The sequence below is a fragment of the Pan paniscus genome, chromosome 12 (genome assembly GCF_029289425.2).
Source record: "Pan paniscus chromosome 12, NHGRI_mPanPan1-v2.0_pri, whole genome shotgun sequence".
Lineage (NCBI taxonomy): Eukaryota > Metazoa > Chordata > Mammalia > Primates > Hominidae > Pan > Pan paniscus.
In genome coordinates, this window is record NC_073261.2 from 123,906,664 (window position 1) to 123,928,574 (window position 21,911).

The following is a 21,911-nucleotide window of genomic DNA, read 5'->3' on the forward strand; positions in this document are numbered from 1 at the left end:
TTCATCTTCCTTAGTTTAGTGGTTTTCTTCATATAGGTTCTTCTCATCTTGTTAATTTTATTCTTATGTATTTTATATCTCCCTGTCCAATTTTCCAACTGATATCATTTTCTCCCACACCAAACACCTCCTTTATAATTTCTTGTAGTACAGGCCTGCTTGCAATGAATTCTTTTACTTTCTCTTCAGCTGATAAAATTCTTTTTCTCATGTTCATTTTAAAAAGGATACTTCCATACTTGATACACAATTTTACGTGGAATTTATTTTCTCAGTATGTTAAAGATGCTGTCCAGCTGTTTTCTGGCTTTCTTGGTTTCTGAGCAGCCTGTTATCTTTTCTGTTGTTCTCTCTAAGTAACGTGGCTTTTGTTCTGGCTATTTTAAAGGTTTTCAGTTTATTAGTGGTTTTCAAACGTTTCGTTGTCATGCTCTTTGGTTTGCCTCTGTTTGTGTTTTCCAACTTCATGGTCCAGTGAGCTTCTTGCATCACATTTATAAAATTTCTGGGCACAATTTTTTGAAATAATTTATCTATGCTGCCTCTTACCCCTCCCTTTTTTTCCCCAGGTTTTCTTTCTCTGTCTCTCTCAGCTTTATTTTGTTGTTTCTATTGTTACGTCCTAAATGCACTACTGTTTTCTTCTGCATTGTCTAATTGGCTGTTAATCACAGGTTGTTATTGTTGTTGTTTTTAATCAGACATTGTCATTTTCATCCCTAGAAGTTCCATTTGATTTTTTTCCTGTAGTTGTTTTATTATGGTAAAATATAGATAATGTAAAATATACCATTTTAACCATTTTTAAGCATATAGTACATCAACATCCATTTCCAGGACCTTTTTTGTCTTGCCTAACTATAACTCTGTACTCATTAAGCAATAATTCCCCCTTCCTGCTGCGCTCAGCCTCTGGTAACCACTATTTCACTTTCTGTCTCTATGAATTTGATTACTCTAGATAATTCATATGACTGAATTACACAGTATCTGTCCATTTTGTCTGACCTATTTCACTTAGCCTAACGTCTTCATTATTCATGTATATTGTGGCAGGTGTCAGAATTTCCTTCCTTCTTCAGGCTAAATAATCCTGTTGTTATGTACAGATAGCATTCTGTTTATTCTCTCATTTGTTGATGGACACTTTTGTTGATTTCACCTTTGGCTATTGTGAATAATGTTGCCATTAATATGAGTGTACAAATATCTGTTTGTGTCTCTTTCAATTCTTTTGGGTGCATTGCTAAGACTGGAATTGCTGGATCACATGATTCTATGTTTAATTTTTTGAGAAACCATCATACTGTTTTTCACAGTGGCTGCACAACTTTATAGTCCCAGCAGAAATTCACAAGTGATTCGATTTCTCCATATCTTTGCTGACACTTAAAAAATTGTAACCATCCTAATTAGTGTCAAGTGGTATCTCATTGTAGTTTTAATTTGCATTTCTCTAATAATTAGTGACATGGAGCATCTTTTTATGTGATTATTGGCCATTTATATATCTTCTTTGGAGAAATGTCTATTAAAGTTCTCCTCATTTTTTAAATGGGTTGTGTCTTTTCTTGTTGTTGTTGAGTTGTAAAGTTCTTTATATATTATGGATATTAATCCTAAATCAGATATATGATTTGCACCTAGCTTTCTATTCCATGGGTTGTGTTTTCACTGTGTTTGTAGCATCCTTTGATGTACAGACGGTCATTTTTAGGACTTACATTTCTTTGCTCATCATGTTTGCTTGTTTTTTTTAATACCAGAGCAAAATTTATGGTTTATAATAGCTATTTCAATGTCTGTGTCTGCTAATTCCACTATATCTGTTATTTCTTGGTCTGTTTTTATTGATTCACTTTCCTCCTGGATCTTCTTAACAGTTATAGCTTCTCTACCTGCCTAGTACTATTCAATTGACTGCCAGATGCTGTGAATGCCACAGTGTTGAGAGTTGGCTTTGGTCTTCTTCCTCTAAAGAATGTTGAAGTTTGGTCTAATAGACGGTTAAGTTCCTTTTAGATGTGGTTGGTCAATTCTAAGCTTGTTTTTTCATCTTTATTATGGTGGGAAGATAGTAGTCCTTACTCTAGATCTAATGTAGCCAAACTGGAGGAAATATTTGACATTCTTGTGTCTTCACTGATAATCCTGATGGTCCCATGAGCATGAGGTCCATGTCCTGGGACTGAATAAAATTCAAATGCCTCCCTTCCCTATGAGCTTGGGGAATCTCTCACCTCACAGCTACCAGGCAGTTGTTTCTGCTTTGTGTCCTGGAATTTCACCCTAGACATGTTCAAATAAGTGTTTGCTCAAAGACTTAACGAGCCCTTGTGAGTATTTCTAGAACTTTCTCTTTCTGCATTGTTCCCACCTTTGTGGACTGTGCCCGGGCATTCACAGCTGCCTCTACCTCCCTGACCATGATCTCTGTGTCCAAAGCAAGACCACTGCCCTCGCTGGGATCCTCATTCCTGCACCATCGTCTAAAATGTGCCCCCAGGCAGAAGGTCATGGTACCATTATGTATGTATGTGTTGTGTGTTTTTTACTTTGATTTCTCTCTATGTGCCTCTCTGTGTGTAACTACTTTAAGAAGTGTGATGCCGGGCACAGTGGCTCACGCCTGTAATCCCAGCACTTTGGGAGGCTGAGGCGGGAAGATCACAAGGTCAGGAGATCGAGACCATTCTGGTTAACATGGTGAAACCCCGTCTCTACTAAAAATACAAAAAATTAGCCAGACGTGGTGGCAGGCGCCTGTAGTCCCAGCTACTCGGGAGGCTGAGGCAGGAGAATGGCGTGAACCTGGGAGGCGGAGCTTGCAGTGAGCCGAGATCATGCCACTGCACTCCATCCTGGGTGACAGAGTGAGACTCCGTCTCCAAAAAAAAAAAAAAAAAAAGAAGTGGGATGCAGCTAAACATACGAATAATGATATGTATGAAAATATAAGTAGTTAACCTGTGTTAAGTGTTCACTTTTGCTTCTCATTAATAACCATCCTCTGAGGTAGTGCTACTACTATCACCATTTCACAGATGAGGAGGGCATAGGAGGAAGAATAGGGATTCCGCCGGATAAATGCCAAGTATTGCAATCACCTTCCCTTTGACCTACAGGGCAACAAAACAATCACCTACAGATAATTAGGACGGTAGATTCCCCAGACAACCCCTATCCCACCTCCAGAGACCCAGAGACACGCTGCAGAAAGAGCAAGAAAGGTGAAGAAAAAGAAGCAGCACCATAAGGAAAAAGAAAAGAAAGGATTTGAAATATTACCCTATCACATGGGTTATGTCTCAAGTTCTAAATATATTCTTTTTTGACAAAAAAGTTTTGCAGCAAAAATATCTTTGAAAACTTTTTATTCCAATCTTCCCATCTTACAAAGAAGAACACTGAGGCCCACAGGAGGAAGTTTATGTCAGGACAGCTGGTAGCTACAAAATTTGTGAGGATCAGTGCAAAATAAAAATGTGTGGCCCCTTGTTCAAAAATGTGAGGGGCTGAGCACAGTGGTTCACACCTGTAATCTCAGCACTTTGGGAAGTGAAGGCTAGCAGATCACCTGAGGTCAGGAGTTCAAGACCAGCCTGGCCAACATGGTGAAACCCCGTCTCTACTACAAACACAAAAAATTAGCCAGGCATGGTGGTGCACACCTGTAATCCCAACTACTCAGGAGGCTGAGGCAGGAGAATCACTTGAACCTGGGAGGCAGAGGTTGCAGTGAGCTGAGATCACGCCACTGCACTCCAACCTGGGTGACAAGAGTGAAGCTCCGTGTCAAAAAAGAAAAAAAAAAGAGGATTTCAAGACGGTGACAGCAGAGACTGAAGCCAAGCATAGGACTCTCCTGGCTGGGGCCCAGGTCAGTGACCAGGAGGTGGCTGTGGTGCACAGCAAGGGCTATAAGCCTAGTTTTGATCATGGTAAATTGGGGCTGCTTTCCGTCATTGAATAGAATTGTTGACCATCTGCTCCCCTTGTCTCCTTGCAGTTATGCTTTACTTAGAGCTCATATCAGATTTGATGGTTTCGTAGGTTTGCTGCACTCCATCTTCTGTCCTTGCACACAAACTGAAATCAAGGACAAAAACATAACCCCTGAGGAGGCGCCCACAGGAACACAGCTTAGGAAGCATGCCGTGGCCCTGCTGAACCCTGGGGAGCAAGAAGGAAGAACAAGTCGACCTTGTCCCTTGCTCCTCCAAGCAACTCCCAGCTGTGCAGAGCCTCAGCCTGTCTTAGAGAAGCAGCTGGAGGCTGTCTCTCTTTGGGGTACAGCAGTTCCCTAAAGCCCAAGCCTTCCTGACTAGCACAGGCTCCGTGTTCTGGGCGGTCTCAGGAGTCTTCTGCCGGGCTTGGAGAGACTTAAGAGAGACAGCACTGAGCCCCAGCTCGAACGACTGCCTGTGGGCTGAGGAAATCCTCAGAAGGCAGAAGCCAGGCTGAGAATACTGATTAGTAGTTCAGACATTCAGGCCTGGGGATGGATGTAGTCACAGCCTCTCAGCTAGCTAGTGTAAAAACCTTCTCTGTAAACAATGTCACCACCGGGAGGAGATTCTCTCCCGGAGAAGGGGATATGCATACATGCACATGTTTGAGCACTGGTACTCACACACTTGCATTTACAAGGACTTGTAGCCCTTGTCGTGCACCACAGCCACCTCCTGGTCACTGACCTGGGCCCCAGCCAGGAAGGTCCTATGCTTGGCTTCAGTCTCTGCTGTCACCATCTTGAAATCCCTCTTTATTTATTTTATTATTTTTTTTTAATGCAAGTGCTCACACACTTGGATTTACATGCACAAGATTACAGATGCATATGCGCACATCCCAAATTAAAGGCGTCCAGAGATTGAAATGACACTGGCTAGCTGTTCTAGATGCAAAGTGAACACAATCTGTGACGCCCCCTAAAAAAAAACTGACTGTCCATACATTGCCGCATTATATAAGAATTCCGCTTGCCATAAGGCTGGTGGAGCCATGTCTTAAAATGCGTGCTGTGCTCTCTTTAAAACTGTCAGAAAGTTTGCATGCCTGCAGCAGCACAGTCAGCTTCAGAGCATCGTCAATACCCTCCAGAGAAGCAGGCATCTTTTCTGTTGCAGCGGTGCTGCCGTTTTGGTGGCCAGAATAGTCTTCTCCCACCGCCCCTCCCACCCCCGCCCCTCAGAGCCCCCTCTGCACCCTCATAGACCCTTGTCTATGCACAGAACAAGCAGAGCACAGGTGAGGGCTAGAGGCCGCGCGCGGCACGTAGGGGGTTGTTGATCATGCCCGCTACTCCGGTGCATGCTGGGGATTGTAATTCACGCCCGTGACGCCAGGCAGGCGCAGCCCTGGTGCAGTGCATCCTGGGGATTGTAGTTTACGCTTGCTACTAAGGGCAGTCGCAGTGCATGCTGGGGATTTAGTGCGCCCTGGCACCATCTTGCTTGCGTTCTGGGTAGAGTCATGGGGTTTGGGGCGGTGTCCTCAGAGCGCAGAGCGGCTTAAATCAGAGGCTGAGCGCGGCGCTTCCATATCACGCTGTGCTCTAGCTAAGGACTGGGAAGCAAGTCTGTCCAAGGCTCATTCATGTAACCACGCGGCAGTTGGCAGGCACTAGTCCTAGACAACTGAGTTCTCCCTGAAGAAGAGTTAAAGCAAAATAAAAACTCACGAAAAGGAAAACCACGAATAAAAAGAACTAGCATGGGACCTAAAGGACGTTGCTGAACAAGGAAAAGAGCCCATCAGGCAGAAGACCCAGAGGAACACCAGGCCTCTGAAAACTATTTCTGAACCTGAAATAAAGATATTTAGAAAATTGCTTAGGATCTTTCTTTAAAAAAAAAAAAATAATTTTAGTTTTAATGATTGACAAATGAAAATGAAATACGTGTATAGTGTGCAAAATGACGTTTTAATATATGTATACATTGTGGAATGAATAAATCAGGCTAATCAATATCCACTACCTCACATACTTTGTGTGTGTACCTTGCAAACATTGAAAATGTAGTCTTAGCAATTTTCAAGTATGCAATACATGTTAATATATTAATAATATAATTAATATAGTTAATGATTAACTATAATCACTGTGTTGTACAATAGATCTCCTCAGCTTATTCCTCCTAATGACAATTTTGTATGCTTTGATCAGCCTCTCCCCATGCCTCCCTGCATTTCCCTCTGCCCTGATAACCACCATTCTACTCTCTTCTATGAGTTTGATTTTTTTGGATTCTCTATAAAACTGAGGTCATGCGGGATCTGTCTCTCTGTTTCTGGCTTATTTTACTGAGCTTAATGTCCTCCTAGGTCATCCACATTGTCACAAATGATAGGATTTCCCCATTGTGTTAAGGCTGAATAGTATTCCATTGTGTATATATGCTACATATTCTTTATCCATTTACCTGTTGATAGGTACTTGGGTGGATTCCATATCTTGGCTGTTGTAAATAATACTGCAGGGAGCATGGGAGTTCGGTCTGTCTTTGACATACTGATTCCGTTTCCTTTGTATATAGCCAGAAGGTGAAATGCTGGATCATATGGCAGCTCTACTTAACTTCTTGAGGAGCTTCCATACTGCATTCCATAATGGCTGCACTAATTTACATATCCATCAACAACGCAAGATTCTCTTTCCCCACATCCTCCCATATCCTTGTTACCTCTTGCCCTTTTGATAATAGGCATCGTAACAACAGGTATGAGGTGATATTTTATTGTGGTTTTTAATTTGCATTTCCCTGATGATTAGTAATGTTGAGCATTTTCTCATACACCTGTTGGCCATTTGTAGCCTTATTTTGAGAAATGTCTTTTCAGGTTCTTTGCCCATTTTTTAATCAGGTTTGTTGTTGCCTTAGTGTGGAGTTTTTTTGAGTTTCTTGTGTATTTTAAATATTAACTGTTTATCAGAGGTATGGTTCCACAAATATTTTCTTCCATTCTGCAGGCTGTCTCTTCACTCTGTTGATTGTTTCCTTTGCTGTGCAGAAGCTTTTAATTTAATGTAAACATATTTGTCTATTTTTGCTTTTGTTGTCTCTGCTTTTGGGATCAAACTCAAAAGATCTTTACCCAGACCAGTGCCAGAAAGCTTTTCTCTAATTTTTTTTCTAGTAGTTTTTCAGTTTTTGGTCTTAGAGTTTAGTCTTTAATCCATTTAGAATTAATTTTTGTCTATAAGGTGAAATCGGAGTCCAGTTTCATTCTTCTGCCTATGGGTGTCTAGTTTTCCTAACATCATTTATTGAAGAGAGTGTCCTTTCCCCAGTGGGGGTTCTGGTCACCTTTGTCAAATATTGTTTGACCATAAATGCACAGATTTATTTATGGGCTCTCTATTCTGTTCCATTGGTTGATGTGTCTGTTTTTGTGCCAATATCATATTCTTTTAATTATTACAGCCTTGGGGTAGGTTTTGAGATCAGGTAGCATAATGCTTCCAGTTTTGTTCTTTTTGCTCAGAATGTTTTGGTGATTAGAGGTCTTTTGTGATTCCAGGTGAATTCTAGGAATTTTTTTCTAGTTCTATAAAAATGTCATAGAGATTTTGCTAAGGATTGCATGGAACCTACAGATTGCTTTGAGTACTGTAGGCATCTTAACATTATTAATTTTCCCAATTCAAGAACACAAGACATCTTTCCTTCCATCTGTGTCTTCTTTGATTTCTTTCATCAATCTTTTGTAGTGTTCAATGTGCAGATCTTTTACTGCCCTGGTTAAATTTATTCATAAGTGTTTTATTCTATTTTTATGCTATTATAAATGAGATTGTTTTCTTGATTTCTTTTTTGAATAGTTTGTTATTAGTTTATAGAAGCACTACTGATTTTTGCATGTTTATTTTGTATCATATAGCTTTACTAATTTTGCTTTTGATTTCTTAGTTTTGTGGTGGAATCTTTTTACTTTTGTTGTTTTCTCTTTTTCAACACTTTGAATAGTCATTGTGGTGAAATGTCTGTGGTTTTCTGTTTATAAGATTGTGTCATCTGAAATCAAAGATAATTTAACTACCCAATTTCTGATGTGAATTCCTTTGAATGGAAGTGGTGAGAGTGGGCATCCTTGTCTTGTTCTTGATCTTATAGGAAAAGCTTTCAACTTTTCATTGTTCATTGTTGAGTATAATATGTTAGATGTGGGCTTGTCATATATGGCCTTTACTGTGTTGAGGTACATTCCTTCTATATCTAATTTGTTAAGAGTTTTTATCATAAAAGAATGTTGAGCTTTGTCAAATACTTTTTTGTGCATCTGTTGGGATGATCATATTTTTTTGTTCTTCATTCTGTTAATCCAGTGTATCACATTTATTGACTTGCATATGTTGAACCATTCCTGCATCCCACAGATAAATCCCACTTGATTAAGGTGACTGGTCCTTTTAACATGCTGTTGAGTTCAATTTGCTAGTATTTTTTTTTTTTTTGGTAATTTTTGCATTTATGCTCACCAGGGATATTGGCCAGTAATTAATTTTCTTGTATTTTATTTATCTGGCTTTGCTATAAGAGTTATGCTGGTCTTCTAACATTAGTTTGTAAGCATGTCGTTGTCTTAATTTTTTTCAGAGATCGAGAAGGCTTGTTATTAGTAACTTAAATCTTTGATAGAATTCATCCATAAACTCATCAGGTACTGAGCTTTTCTTTGATGGAGATTTATGATTATTGATTCAGTATCTTTGTGCATGATTGGTCTGTTCAGATTTTTCACTTCTTCATGATTCAGTCTTGGTAGGGAGTATGTGTAAATAAATGTGATACACTGCATGGTGGGAATGTATCCATTTATTCTAGGTTATGCAATTTATTGGTATATAATTATTTATAGTAGTCTCTTATGATTTGTTTATTCTTATGATCTGTATTTCTGTTTATTGCCCTTAAAAAATTAATGAATGGGGGAGAATTTCATTCTGCATATATTAGTAATAGAAATAATAATGCTTTTTGGTTTGGTTGTGCAGCTATAACAAAACATCTGAGACTGGGTAATATAAAAAGAATATAAATTTATTGCTTACAGCTCTGGAGGCTGGAAAATCCAAGATCAAGACCCTGGGAGATTTTTTGTCTGGTGACGGCTGCTTTCTGCTTCCAAGATGGTGTTTTCTTGTGGTGCCCTCACAGGGTGGAAGCAACAGAAGTGCCAGGCAGCTCTCTGAAGCCTCTGTAATAAAGGCTTTAATCCTATTAACGAAGGTGAAGCCCTCATGATCTAATCACTGCCCCAAAGGCCTCATCTCTTCATACCATCACCGGGAGTTCCTATTTCAACACATGAATTTTGCAGGTCCACACACATTCAAACCATAGCAAATACCTCACATGTATTGAGTGATTACTCTACGGCAAATAGTTTCTAGGTATTAGACATATTAACATATTAACCCACTCAGTTCTCACAAGCAGCTCTCTGAGGCAAGTACCGTTATCTTCCCTGTGGCGCAGACAAGGAAGCTGAAGAACAGTGAGGGGAAGTGATTTTCCCCAGGGTTTGTGGCCAGTGAGAACCACCGATCTGAATCCAAGTCATTACCAGGGCTCAGGCCCCTAACACTAGACTGATGTGTTGCAAAGTCAATAAGCAAAGATAACAATAGAGCTGATTAGAGCAAAGAAGATGGTTTTAACGTGAAAATTAAAACAGCAAAATTAAAATCTGCATTGCAAGTGGTGAAGAGAAAAATATATTTACAGATGATAAATAAAATAACTTCCTAAGAAATTGAAAACAAATTCCTTTCAGTGAACACAATAAATCTTTCTAGAAAAGCCTTTCCAAAAATTAGAATTTACCACCAGTTTCAGAAGTCCAGTTTAGTATCACTAAAATGTATCTATCCTTGGGAAAATTCCTAGAGGGAAAACATACAAAAATATACAAGTGATTTTCTTTGGTGTGAGACCAAGATTGATACTTTTATTTTTGTGTATCTTAATTGGTAACATTTTGTAGGATACCTGTTTCTTTCAAAAATAAAGAAAAACCCCTTGAAAAGACCACCAGTTTAGAAAGAACTGAACAGAAGTGCCTGGTGTTCACTTTGTGTCCAGACCCTCTGCCATTCTCCTGGGTCCCCAGAGGGGCCCCGGGCTTGGACCTGCATCGCTCCCTTCTCGGGCGATTGTGATTCTCATTCTGGTCAAGGCACAGTTAGACGTAGAGTCTCCTCCAATTCCCAATTTATGTCTTGTCTGTGATTCTATCTAATGCTTTTGGGTCCCTCTGTCTGAGACAAGCCTGGGAAGCTGTGGCCACAGGGTGTTGGTGGCTGAGGCTGAGACAGGAACCATGTGCTCTGGGGTCCAGGGGAGGAAGGTATGTCTTACGGCAGGGGCAGGATATGGGCAGAGAAGGCTTCACAGGAGGCAGGAGCAGGATATGGGCGGGGAAGGCTTCACAGGAGGGGCGGTTGGCAGGGTTTGCATGTTCAGTGGGCTCAGAAGCATACAAGGTTCTATGAAGGATGCAAGGGCGCATAAGGCGTCTATTTCCAGATAGCTTAACAAGCAAGGCTCACGGGAAGAGACAACTAGAAGAAACAGTCAAATCACAGAGGTCGTCTGTGTGCAATGGCTTGCTAGGCCTGTGGCTGTCGGTGGGTGTTTGCCAGTGGCTGGGGAGAACTTTGAGGGTTCTCTCAGGACTGGATTGGTGCATGGTGTCCTATCCCTCTTATCCAATAAAGCAGCCCCAGCATGATGAGTGCTCAGCAAATGATGAATGACTGCTTGCTTGAGAGACAGAGTATCAGACACATCCTTCCCCTGATGTGCTTTTGGGAGAAATTCCAGGCTCGAGTTCAATGAGCTATACATAGTTTCATCTTTGCATCACTGCGATTTTGATGGTTGTTTAAGTTGCCCACCTAGAATTCACTCATTTCTCCTGAGGACCTCCTCCGGATCTGCATAACCTGTGCATTCCTACTGTAGAGACCAATTCATTGGTTGATTCTCCAAGCGGGACTGTCTCCCTGGGGACATGAGCTGCTTCGTGTTTGGATTCTGGGTCTGCCATTTGCAAGCTTTGGGACCTTGGAAAAATACTTGCTTCTCTAAACCATTGTTCATGCATAAAATACAGTCGTGCTGGGCACGGGGGCTCACGCCTGTAATCCCAGCACTTTGGGAGGCCGAGGCATGCAGATCACCTGAGGTCAGGAGTTCGAGACCAGCCTGACAAACATGGAGAAACCCCATCTCTACTAAAAATACAAAATTAGCCGGGCGTGGTGGCACATGTCTGTAATCCCAGCTACTCGGGAGGCTGAGGCAGGAGAATAACTTGAACCGGGGAGGTGGAGGTTGCGGTGAGCTGAGATTGTGCCATTGCACTCCAGCCTGGCCAACAAGAGCGAAACTCCATCACACACACACAAAAAAAGTGCAGCTGTTTGTGTCTGCCTTGTGAGGTTACTGTGAGAATTTCAATAATGCATGACAAGTGCCTGGCAGGTGCCTGACACACAGTGGGACCTCAGCTGAGGGCAGCAATAGTGGCTGTGGTGATAGGGTCTGTGGATTAACACACAGCAGTACATATCTCATCCAGCAAACACTCATGGCTGGGCTCTGCTTCACAGAAGCAGCTTCTGGCCACATATCACAGTTGTTGACACAGTTTTCCAGACTCACCCTGCAGGGATGGCTGCAGTTTCCTCAGCATTCCGAGGAGTGTATTTAAGGCTGCAGGCAAAGAGGGGCCCCTTGACACCCGCCTCTGAGGAGCAGGAGAACATTAATGAGCTCATTCCCATGGAGCCCCACGACACTGAGCACACTTGGTGGGCTTTTGTTTCATTCAAATGGAAGAGGCAGAGGCAACATCTCTTCAGAAGCAGCATGTAAAGCAGATCAGAAAAGGGAAGCTGCAGCTTCAAACCATAACAAGAGTGATGTCCGAACAGCTGGAGTCTGCTCCAGATGGGCCCTTGGGCATGTGAATTGGGAGATTTCTAGAGGGGGTTCTGGGAGTGAGGGTGGGGAGAGGAGCAAATGAGCCGGGGGTCAGCTTCGCCCCTGGTGGGACGACAGAAAGGTGAAGACAGGAAAAGCCAGGGTCAGTAAAATCGGCACGCTCAGCTGAAAGGATGAAGATGGGCATCACACCATGGGGGATGAGAGGAGTTAGGAAGCCATGGGTCAGAAGAGCTGGAAGGGGCAGATTCAGGTCGTGTGGGTCATGAGTAGGTGGGACGTTGTTAGTCCATTCTTGCACTGGTGTAAAGAAATACCTGTGACTGAGTAACTTATAAAGAAAAGAGGTTTAATTGGCTCATGGTTCTGCTGTGCAGGAAGCATAGGGGCTTAGGCTTCTGGGGAGGCCTCAGAAAGTCTCCACTCATGGCGGAAGGCAAAGGGGAAGCAGGTGTCTTACATGGTAGGGGCAGGAGCAAGAGAGAGAGAGGGAGGGAGGTGCCACACGCTTTTAAATGACCAAGTCTCTTCAGGAGAACTCACTCACTATCACGAGAACAGCACCGAGGGGTTGGTGTAAAACCATTTCTGAGAAACCCACCCCCATGATCCAATGGCCTTTCACCTGGCCCCACTGTCCACACTGGGGACTGCAATTTAACATGGGATTTGAGCAGGGAACTGATCCAAAGCATATCAGACGTGTTTCTGTGCTGGGCCAGGTATGTAGGGTCTCCAGTGACTTAGAACTGCAGGGCTGGATGCTGCAAGCAGCGGCACAGACCCAGGAATGAAAGCAAGGAGGCTCCCACCTCCATCCTGGGAGCTCACCAGCTCTGCTTCCGAGTAAGCACGGGAGTGCACTCAGTGAGGCGCTTTCTGCTTCTGGGGGACTGTCCCTGTTGCATACCTATGTCTCCAGGGACTGAGTCTGACCCTGTTTCCCCAGGGAGTCAGTCCTGGAATGCCTCACTCTAAGCTAAGCTCTGAACTCAAAGATGAGCTTTGGTGTTTGGTGTGTTTCTTGCTTTTTTTAAGATCTCATTCATTTTAGAGATGCTATGGTCACAAAATAACTTTTAAAATGCAAGTTCAAGATCTATAACAGGAGTAGTTCCAAAAGCACTCAGCCTGACCTAAAGTGGGTTCATTTAAAGTGTATCTCTGTCCCATGTGCACTTCACAGCTCACCCATTACACAGGTCCACCCCAGACAAATGAATCCCCTCACTATGCAAATAACCTTTTCTATTTTTTTCTCCCCCACAGTTTGCCTTAGTGGCTGCCTTCAGCTGGAGACAGCTCCTTATTATTATTTTTATCCATATTCTGTAATCCTGCCAGTTCTAACTCAGACACCGGAAATCTAGTGTCAACGCCAGTGACTTCCCTCTCGTCTGAGATTGATGCATGGTCACTTGTGTCAGGTTCTTTGCTGTTGATTCTGTAAAAGACTGGGGCAGCCCTTGACTGCAGCACTGTTCTGTGCGAATCTCCTGTTTCTCTCCAAGGTCTTTATCCACGGTGCCTGAGCAGGACCCTCCCCACAGGAGCCAGGCAGCCGACGGTCCTCCTCCACTGCTAACCTATCTTGTTTGACCTGCAAGATGAAACCTGTTTCCCAATTTTGTCTTGGAATATCTCTTGGGTTATGTACCTCTTGTACCTTTAGTTACTTATTTATCTTTTGTATATTATGTTTTGCCATTTGAGTGGACAGATGGCCTGCAATGGAATGGCAAATTTTCAGACTGTGCCTCCAACAGCTTGACCACCATGGCTGAGTCCTGCACTTAGGAACTCATTTTTTAATCAGGGGAACCTGTCTCCAGGAGACCGCTGTTAAAAGGCAAATGTGTTTTGCAGGAGCAGCCCATTTGTTCATTATTAACTTGACTTAGAAATCGGCATGCACCTCGAAAGGAAGGGAGAAGGACCTACATACGCTGCACAGGATTTTTATTCCTAATAATTGCATAGGATAAGTTTTACCATCCCTATCTATGGGAAAGAGAGCTCCAGAGGGGTGATACATCGATTATGGTAACCCAGAAAGTTACCATAGGGCAGGGGCAGCGCCCAGGGTAGAAGGATGGATGTGGTGAATGATTTGAGTAAGGGTTCAGAGAGGGTCCCAAGGCTTGGCTGGAAGGCTCCTTGCAGCTCCGTGTTCAGAGGGAGATCCACCCTATCCTTGCTGGGCCCTGCCAGCTGTGAGCTCTCTCACCTATGGCCCATGGGTAGAGCTGCTAAGCCCTCCCCTCATGGGCTCCAGAGTTGCTGGAACTTCCATGACATCTGCTGGGAGCTATGTCCTGGCAGTGCCTCATGGTTAAGGGATCTCTCAAAAATGATGTCAATGTATTGACAGATACAGGGGTGGCAAGAAACACGTCCGGGAAAGTGAACACCGAGCAGCCAGAACACCTCTACATACAGGCAGGCATCACACAGGGATGGGAATACATCCTGAGAAATGCGTCTTAGGTGATTTTGCTCCTGTGCAAACATCCTGGAGTGTGTACACCTAGGTGGTAGCGCCTCCCACACATCTAGACTATGCAGTGTAGCCTATTGCTCCTAGGTTACAAACCCATACAGCAAGTTATCATACTGAATACTGAAGGCAATTATAACACAAAGGTAGAGATTTGTATATCTAAACACATCACACACCCCAACACAGAAATGGTACAGTGGAAATACGGTATTATAATCGTATGAGAAAACTGTCACATATGTGCTCCAGCATCGACCAAAATGTCATTATGCAGTCCATGACTCTGTGTGTGTGTGTGTGATGTCATTATGGGGTGCATGATTCTGTGTGTGTATGTGTGTGTGATGTCATTATGTGGTGGACTCTTCTGTGTGTGTGTGATGTCATTATACAGTGCATGATTCTGTGTGTGTGTGTGGATGTGTGTGGATGTCATTATGCAGTGGATGATTCTGTGTGTGTGTGCCCTCCCTGTCTGTATGGTCAACATCAGTGAATGCAACTAACCACAGATTAAAGACATTTGGAAAAAAATAGTTGATTGATTGTATCTGCACTGAGCATGAACAGATTGTTTTGCCTGTTATTATTCCCTAAACAATACAAGATAACATATATTTACATAGCATTTACATTGTATTAGATATTATAAATTATCTAGAAATGATTTAAAGTATACAAGAGGTGGCCGGGTGCAGTGGCTCACACTTGTAATCCTAGCACTTTGGGAGGCCGGGGCCGGCAGACTGCTTGAGCTCAGAATTTTGAGACCAGCCTTGGCAACATGGTGAGACTCCATCTCTACAAACGATACAAAACATGAGCCTAGCCAGGCATGGTTCTGCATGCCTGTAGTCCCAGCTAGTCAGGAGGCTGAGATGGGAGAATCACCAGAGCCCAGCAGGCCGAGGCTGTGATCACACCACTGCACTTCAGCGTGAGTGCTACAGTGAGACTCTGTCTCAACAACAATAAAAGTATGTTGGAGGGTGTGTGTAGGTTATATGAAAATACCATACCATTTTAGATCAGGGACTTGTGCATTTGTGGATTTTGGTTTTCTAGAGGGTTTCCTGAAACCAGTACCCCACGGATACTGAGGGTGGGCTAGATGTGCAGATGGTTTCTGGCTTACAGTGGCTTCACCTGACGGCTTTTTGACTTTAGGATGGGGTGAAGGCGCTGCCCTTTCAGTAGAAACCGTGCTATAAGTGCTCACATACCCACCCAACCATCGTGCTTTTTAGTTTCAGTGCAGTGTTCAATAAATACATGAGATATTAAACACGTATTATAAAACAGGTTTTGTGTTAGTTGATTTTTCCCATCTCTAGGCGAATGTGAATGTTCTGAGAACTAAGGCAGGCTAGGCTAAGCTATGATGTGCAGTAAGTTCGGTGCATAAAACGTTATTTTCCACTTATGATATTTTCAACTTATAGTGAGTTTATCAGGATACCACTTTTCCATAAGTTGAGGAGCATCTGTACATGTAATGTATTAGAAAAATTGTCCTTCAAACATCTAGAATGTGATGGGATGATACGGCCCATAGTGCATGCATTGGTGGTCCCTGACGATGCTCTTGATTTGGTGTCTTTTAGCAGTATTCCAGAATGAATGAAATAACAGAAGTAGAAGGCACATTTAATCCAATTGAAATTTTATGTTTAAAATTACAGCTGATGGCTTTGATGTAAACAGGAAATGAAAGCTGTTTGGACTATTATATAAAACAAATCTTGCTTAAGCAGCCAGTCCCTAGACCAAGAAATAAACATTTGGCCAGATTTGGCATTTACATTGACCTACAATCATATTGCTTGCATATAGATATCTTTGAAGACAGAACACATAACTCATTTACAATATTCTTAAATGTAAAAGCTTTATTGAATGTGAAGATACTCAATAAACCTTCACAAGCTTAGGTCTAAGCTGTGGGGCCAGATTTCAGAAATTGTGTAGGACTTCTCCGTTTTTCATGATGTTCGGATATCTTCCTATCAGAGTACTTGACCCAGGTCCAGATGCACAGATTCTGAATGGACATATTCTTACAGAGAAAATTCAGGGAACATGACAAATAAAAATGTAAATTAACCGTCAATCAGATATTAAAATGGAATTTTAAGGAGAATTTTTCTCCTTCAAAAGAGAGTAAAGTTGATCCTTCTACTAAATGATTTGAGAGTGTAATTGGCTGATGAGGGTGTCGAGAAACAGTAATAAAGAGAAAGTACATTTAATTTTAGCTTGTCACTTCCAGCTTTATAAATTGGTTTATTCCAAATGAAAACTCAGTTTTCAAGATTAAATTACCTTTTTGTTTATTTATTTATATATTTATGTATTTATTTTTCTTCTCCCACCTATTTATGTGGCTCCTTAAATCTACCAGCCCAAATCTACCAGGCAAAAGCATAAAAGATGAGTTTCCTGTGCACGTGTGTATGCTTTAAGGCTTACTAAAGTGGAGTACTGTGCTCAATGAAATTGCGTTACCTGGTCATCACCTCACAAGCCCCGCAGAGCACCTGGTGCTGGGCGCACCTTCCTCAGATGAGCACTTGTTTAGGTGAAATTGTGTTGAGATGGCCGTATCTTATTTCCAACACGGCCCTTTTAACCACATGTAACGCTCCCTTTTCTCCCTTGAGGAAACCTTAACAAGTTTCTCCCCATCACGGAGAGCAATTAGGTGTCTTCAGTCGGCTGTGCCCTGAGTGCACCTGCGACTCACAGTGATCTTGTTCTCATGCAGATCCCCCGAGCCAAGTAACGAGAAAGCCCAAGTAGGCATTCCCTGACAAGAAACAGGTTGAGAAAGACTACTGTGTCGCTGCTTGGAAAGGGAAGAGAAGAGAGGAGCGTGTTGATTTAGGGAAGTTAGGTCAGTGTCATGAATGCAGTGTTTCTCCATACAGGGCCTTCAGACCAGTGGCCACAGCGGCCTCACCTGGAAAGGAGTTAGAAACGTAAATTATCAGGCCCCACCCCATACCTGAATCAGAAGCTCTTGGGGTGCGGCTCAGCATTCCCCAGGCCCTCCAGGTGATTACGGTACATGTTCAAGCTTAGAAATCACAGGTCTCGTGCAAAGGGCTCCTGGCGTCCGGCGGAATCTCAGCTCTGCCTCTTGTTGCCTATGTGCGCCCCCAGATTACTCCACTTCGTCAAGTCTGACTTTCTTTCTATGTAAATGGAGACAATTAAGCCTACCTTGGCAGGGTGCTATTAAATATGTTATATATTATGTTAAATACGTTTCATAGGAAATTATGTCTTGTATGTGAAGTAGGATGTCAAATGGTAATTTTCCTGCCTCGATGTCAATGGAAGCATCCATCTGGCAGCTATCAGACATCCAGGAGAGGGGAAACCCTCTAAGCAGACTCAACAAAGGAAATCGCTCAGAATAACTCCTCCACTCCCGAACTTCCTCACCCACTCTGAATACACAATTGCTGGGCTGGGGGGAAAGGAAAAGGTGTGAAGAAATGTTTTAGCATTATTTTGTGTCTCCAGTCCTGGTGAGAGGGAACTTCAAAGTCTATGTCCCCTGCAGCTGACAAGAGAGTCTCCTGGTGTCTGCCTCTGCTGGAGGACGCCATTCAGCCTCTTGTTGCTGTGTTGAGAGGGGTCTGCACACTCGTGGAGTTTATTGAAGTAAGGATTGGATAAGAGTTTCATATGCTGTGTGGGGAAGAGAGAGCTGAGAGCAGGTTGCTGACAGATCTCTCCAGAAGTTCTGCCAAGGGGGGCAGAGGGACCCAGCGCCAAGAAGTTGGAGGAGGACACGCACTCACTGGGAACCGTGGGAGGAGTCACATAGCCTCCCACAAGAGAGATTCATCTACCGGGTCAGAGGCACGGCAGGAGAGAAGCCACAGCAAAGCTAATTTTCAAAAAACACTCAGAAGTGTCCGTGAGAGAAAGAATCTGTTTCAAAAATCTGCCACAGAGAGTGGAAGGCCAGCTTATAACAGCATGAGCGTAACAAGAATGCTTCTGTCCTTCATCTTGCTTCTCCGGGCTCCAACATGGGAGAGGGCCCAGCAAACTAAAAGCTGGGTGTAGCAGGAGGGAGAAGGGCTGGAAGAGAAACAGGGAAGCTAAATGCAGGCTTCTTTTCCACTCCAGGCCAAGCCACAGCAGCACAGGAGACTGTGCTGTGAAATCAGATTCACAGCTTTGATTAATATCTGCTCTCAACAATCTAACTTTTGAATTGAGACTCTGTGATTTAAGTTACCCTAACATTGTCTAGTACCTAAAAATGAATAAAATAGACAAAGAGAGATTTTTTTTTTGGGAAAAATATTTTCACTGAAAAACTCTTAAAGGACCAAATGCTAACCATTGAGCTGCGTTCTAGTTGATTATGACAAGAGTTATGCTTGCTCAGTACACACAAGGGCATACCCACATACATACATTAGATGCTAGTGCCTCAGTGATATTATCTGTTAACTTTCATTAGAAAAAAGAGCGCTGGACTCCTTTTAGAATCAGTACGATTTTATTATCAGATTTTACTGGTCTAAGTTTAAAGACAGGTTTAACACCACACAATATTTTAAAAAACACTAAGATGAAGCAACACAAGTTTCTGGCAGCAGTGGTGTTTTCATAGATTCACAGAATGAGAGGGCTCTGAAGTGGCTGAGAGATCTGCAGGTGATGCCATGATTAGCTCAGAGATGCTCAAGGCTGGAAGAGGCCTGATGGCCAGGGCCTTTACACAGCTTCTGTGTTCCATGTTCCGTGTTCCTCCTTCCACAGCTTCCGGGGGCACCATCACGGGGCTGACTTCAGGGGTGGTCCCCCTGCCTTTTGAGTGCACAGTCAGTGTGGCCATGGACAGTGTCCCTGTAAATGTCTCTCAAGGCCCAGCCCCGCTGAATTTAAATCCCTTCCAAATGGTAATGCAATATGTTTGAACGCTCCTTGTAACAGAGAACCCTCTGCTTCTCATGGAGATCATCCTGCTTATGATTAGGATCACGAAGACATTTTCACTTACACAATTGGAAAATTGGAGCTTCTTGCTGCTTATCTTAGCTACAATCTACAAGGCCACACGGAGCAAATCTGTCCTCTTTTTATGGCAGTCTTTCAGTAATTTGGGGAAAGCTACTGAGATCTTCTTGAGTCTAGTTTCTTCAACACTTTCCCATCTGAATTATTTCTTCCATCCTTCACACTCTGATCTAAACACGTGCTGGTGTATATTAGAACTAGAAGACCATTCTTAGAGTAAAGTCAATGCTCCAAAAAACCCAATTGCCATTGCTTTGCTTTAGATAAACCAAAAAAAATTTAGATCCAGTGAGGATGTCGACATGTCTAAAACCATGCACTTTGTTAGCTGCAGTAAGATGTCCATCTCCGGGGTTTTCCCACTGTGCCATCCTTCCTCCAAGGTGCCAGACTATGGCTTCAACATCTCTGCTATTTTTGTTGACAGGGAATGCCTTTTCCCAGTGTATATATTTCTGCTTCCTGCTGTGTTTGGGGTGGTTGCTGCTGAGGTTGTTACTGAGTCCAAACAGACCACAGCATGAGCCAAGCATCCAAGGGCCAACTTTCCCTAGAAAGACTCACAACGGAGTCCAGGTAACACTGACTGTCAAGGCAGTTGGTGTGGACTGATGGGTGAAGGGGCATTCCCGCTACGTGGAACAATCACGTGCGTCTCAGGAAGCTCATGCTCAATGCGCTGAATTTAGTAACTCGGTGAAAGCAGTGAGCATCACTCAAAGCTATAGAGTACTAAGGACTTTTAAAATGCATCATTCCATTTAAGTATTTTAATTACACCATAAATCAATGTATAAGGATGGGTTGAGAGATATCTGTTGATTTGTTGAGTATTTACAAATTGCCTACTGTGTGCTGGTACCACCAGGCAAATTCACATTTAGTCCTTACAGTAAAACTCAGATGTCAGTAATCATTTTCATTTTAAAAATGATGTAACTGAGGCTCACAGAGAATCAGTGACTTCTCAGTGTCACCACGCTGGTCAGCGGTACAGTGGGTATAGCTCAGTTCCAATCGAACTTCCAGTCCAGGCCCCTTCCATCATACACAGCTGTTAGAGCGATCTATTGCTGCATAACAATGTAATCCAAACTTGAGCAACTTAACACAAGACTGGCCGGGTGCGGTGGCTCATACCTGTAATCCCAGCACTTTGGGAGGCCAAGGCAGGTGGATCACGAGGTCAGGAGTTTGAGATCAGCCTGACCAACATGGTGAAACCCCGTCTCTACTAAAAATACAAAACTTAGCTGGGTGTAGTGGCACATGCCTGCAATCCCAGCTACTCAGGAGGCTGAGGCAGAATTGCTTGAACCCAGGTGGTGGAGGTTACAGTGAGCTGAGATTGCACCATTGCACTCCAGCCTGGGTGACAGAGCAAGATTCTGTCTCAAAACAACAACAACAACAACAACAACAACAACAACAACAACAACAACGCAAGTCTTCGATCACTTCACACAGTTTGTGAGGCTCAGGAAACCAGGTGTGGTTCAGGGTAGTTCTGAGTCAAGGTTTCTTTCCCACAGGGCTGTAGTCAAGCTGTGAGTCAGGAAAGCATTGTCTCAGGGTTGTACTCATTTACATTCCCTTTTTTTCTCCACATCCTCACCAGCATTTGTTATTGTCTGACTTTTGGATAAAAAACATTTTAATTGGGATGAGATGATATCTCCTTGTAATTTTGATATGCATTTCTCTAATGATCATTGATGTCAAATACCTTTGCATATGCCTGTTTACCATTTTGGGAAATGTCTATTCAAATCTTTTGCCCATTTTTAAATCAGATTATTAGATGTTTTTCCTATAGAGTTGTTTGAGCTCTTTATATATTCTGGTTATTAAGCCCTTGCCAGATGAGTAGTTTGCACATATTTTCTTTCATTTGGTAGGTTGTCTCTTGAGTATTGGTTGACACTTTTTTGGGAAAGGAAGCTTTTTAACTCAATATTATTCCATTTGTCCATTTTTGCTTTGGTTGCCTGTGCTCATGGGGTATTACTCAAGAAACTTTTGCAAAGATTAATGTCCTGGAGAGTGTTCCCAATGTTTTCTTGTAGGAGTTTCATATTTTGAGGTCTTAGATTTAAATATTTAATCCATTTTGAATTGCGTTTTGTATAAAGTGAGACATAGAGACCGCATTTCATTCTTCTGCATATGGATATTCAGTTTTGCCAGTATTATTTATTTACAAAAGAAGAGACTGTCTTTCCCATTGTATGTTCTCCCCAACTTTGTTGAAAATGAGTTTGCTGTAAATGTGTGGATTTTTTTCTCAGTTTTCTATTCTTTTCCATTGGTTTATCGGTCTGTTTTTATGCCAGTACCATGCTGTTTTTGTTTCTATAGCTCTGTAGCATAATTTTAAGTCAGATAATGTGATTCCTCCAGTTTTGTTCTTTTTG